Raw genomic sequence first — 3,417 nt, 5'->3', positions numbered from 1 at the left:
CTGCAGTGTCACCGGGGTCTTTGTTCTCGCGTCCTGGCCTCCGGGATTGGGTGCGGCCTACCTGGCTCTTTGCGCGCTTTTCGGCTGGGAATCGCGGTGGTATGAGTCTGGCCCACACTCGGACCCAGGAGCCCTGCCGCTCCCGGAGAACTGGCTCGACTATACTTTTAAAATTTTACATATTTAATGCAATTCCTATCAAAATAACAATAAAATACCTCAAAGAATTAGAGAAAATAATCTTAAAATTCATTTGGAATCAGAACAGACCTAGAATAGCAAAATCCCTTCTGGCAGCAATGGCGACAAAGGGGCATCACAATCCCTCACTTGAAATTATACTATAAAGACACTATGATAAAAGTAGCATGGTACTGGAAAGAAAATGCAGACCCAATGATTAATGGATCTGGTTAGAAAATGCTGAAATAACTCCAGAACTTCAGACCCGCTCAGCCACCTAATCTTCAACAAATGGGCCAAACACCTTCACAGGAAGAAATCCTCTTTCGTAAATGGCTAGAAAAGCTGGCTTTCCACATGCTGAAGACTAAAACTAGACCCATGTCTCTCACTATACATTAAACTAAAAGCAAAATGGATAAAATATTTAAATATTATAGCAGAAATATTAAATCTGCTGGAAGAGAGAATAGGTAGAACTCTTAAAGACATTGGTGTTGGCAAAGACTGTATTAACAAAACTCTGATTACATAGGCATAATCATAAAGAATCAACGATTAGGATCACATCTTATTAAAAGCCTTTGCACAGCAAATAAATATATGAAAAAAATATTTAACATCACTGGTCATTCAAGAGATGGAATTTAAAACAATGTGACTTTGCATCTCATCCTAGAAAGAATGGGTATTATTATGAAATTAACCAATAACAAGAGCTGCTGGTGGCATAGGGGAAAGGAAAACTTCTCTATTGTTGGTGGGTGTAGGTAGCTGTAACCATTGTGCAAACTGGTGTAGAGATTCCTTTTTGTTTTTCTGACAGGGATACATTTTTTAAAATTACAAATTCAATCCATTTGGAATATTTCAAAAGGTGCAATACTTTTCTTTATTTATCAGTGAAAGAAGTTAAAATTGACTTCCAAAAGAAATATCAGCAAGTGGCAAACAAATTTCCTTGAAAGTCACTGTCACATACAGAGTGCACCCCAGTAAAGAGGAGGGGCAAGGCAGCTTCTGCCCGCTTTTAAAAGTTTCATCAAATACTGAATCTACTCAAGGGTGAAGAGAGAAAAAAGGAAACTTTCAAAAAGGAGTATGTTATTAACTGAGGCATTTACTATATGATCCTTCCTAAGAGCACCAGGTGGGGAATACATTTTTCTAAACTAGATCTACGAAGTGGAATGTGTAATCAATCAGTCCTCCTCCCATAAGGGCTGATCACTGGTTAATGAATTTTTAAAAAAACAGACTAAAAAATAACGCCCCCACACACTCCCTCCAAAAATACAGAAAGGAAAAACACAATACTAAGATGTCCCAGATTACTCTCAAGTGGAACCAGGGAGCAGCTTCAATTCAAATTAGTCTGTTACAGAGGCATCACAAGCACGACTTACTATTAAACAACAACAGCAACAAAAGTTTTTTGAAACAACAAAACAAAAACTAGTACTGATCACTTTTCTAACAATCACAATTATTCAAAATTAACTAGTACTGGAAAGGATGGGGGCATATCTATTGGCCTAGTCTCACACGAGTACATGTGGGTAGGTGTAAGGCATTTGTCAATATTGCAGAAACGAATTTTAATTTTTAATCGTTAGTTTGATGTAAACATTGCGTTTAGTATGATGCCAACACTAGCTGTGCAGAAAGGATCTGGAGAGATGTTCGTTGCAGCACACACCTGCAGATCTTCTTCGGTTCCGGAGGGTCCAGGGCAGCGAACATCACTTCATCAAACACATTCTTTAGGCCTTTCCGTGTGAGTGCAGAGCACCCCACGTATTTGACAGCCTTCAGATCATGGGCCAGCTTTTCAGCAGTCTCTGGAGTGATAGATTTCTGTTTGTTCTTGGCAAGTTTCTCAACAGTAGAGGGGTCATCTCTAAGATCAGTTTGGGTCCCACAAGCAAGAAAGGAGTCTTTGGACAGTGGCGAGTTACTTCAGGCACCCGCTTTTCTTTCACATTTTCAAATGAGGATGGAGAGACCACTGAAAAACAGACTAGAAATACATGTGTTTGTGGATAACTCAGTGGTCATAATCTGTCATAATCTTCTTGTCCTGAAGTATCAAAAAGCCCAAAAATATACGGCTGTCCACCAATCATAACTGTGACTGCATAGTTGCCAAAAACCGTTGGTACATACTCAGATGGAAATTTGTTTGTTGTATTGGCTATCAGGAGACATGTTTTACCAACAGCACTATCGCCCACAACAATGTACTTAATTGTCTGCATTGTGGAAATAGCTTAAGTACTTCAAATTTGATATTGACCTCAGCTTCTCTGCTCAGAGAACTGGGAGCAGTGCTGAGATTCCTCATAAAACTAAAAGTACAAGTTCCACTTGACCCAACTATTCCCTTTTTGGTATCTTCTCAACCTAATTAAAAGTGTCATACCAAAGCATGATATGCACATGCATGTTTGTAGCACCACAGCTTATAATAGCTAAATCTTGGAAATAGCCCAAATGTCCATCAACTGATGAATGAATAAAGATGTAGTTTGTCAATACAGTGGAGTACTACTCAGCCATAGAAAGGATAAACTTTAGACATTTCTAGGTAAATGGATTCACTTTGAGACCATACTTTTAAGTGAAACAAATTGGACACATGTTTAAATATCATATTGTTTCTCTGGTGTAAGAAATTGAATTGGTAAATAAGAACCAAAATGTATGATAGGTAATGTGAGATAGAAAAAAAATTCAAATGGAAGGGGACCTAGGAAGGGAGGACGGGTACAGGAAGGAAGAGAAAGGGGGAAAAAAGAAACAAGAAAAGAAGAAAAAATGAAAGCAAAATACGAAAGGGAAGTAGGATTGAAGGGCGTGTAAGGGAATGGGAAAATAGATGTATCAAGTTATATTGTGTACAGGTATAAATTCTTTATGGTGAATGCAATTGTTATATCTAAAAGTACCATTAAACTTTACTAATTTTAAAAAAGAAAATATTGAAGATGCTGAAAGCAATGACTAAGAAGAGCTGTTCCCTGCTCTCGACTTCCTCATGGTTCAGTTTGACTGTACAAGAAAAGTGTAATTGAGGGGACCGAGGAAATTTTGAGAACGTTAGCTGTGGGCATTCACTGAGTGATCAGATTTGGAACTGAAATACGAGTAGTGTAACACATTACATCCGGGGGAAGGAAGTGAAATGCTTTTCTCCACAACACATCTGACAGAAGAAGTGAAGGCGCCTTGCAT

The 3,417-nt window shown here is 38.4% G+C and overlaps 1 pseudogene; it reads right to left on the bottom strand.

The window, feature by feature from the left end:
- Positions 1–1,818: 1,818 nt before the first annotated feature.
- LOC102021030 lies at positions 1,819–2,441 on the bottom strand (annotated as a pseudogene).
- Positions 2,442–3,417: the final 976 nt, after the last annotated feature.

This window comes from Chinchilla lanigera, unplaced genomic scaffold, assembly GCF_000276665.1.
Source record: "Chinchilla lanigera isolate Chin_1 unplaced genomic scaffold, ChiLan1.0 scaffold00027, whole genome shotgun sequence".
Classification (NCBI taxonomy): Eukaryota; Metazoa; Chordata; class Mammalia; order Rodentia; family Chinchillidae; genus Chinchilla; species Chinchilla lanigera.
This window is presented reverse-complemented; position numbering and strand designations above follow the sequence as displayed.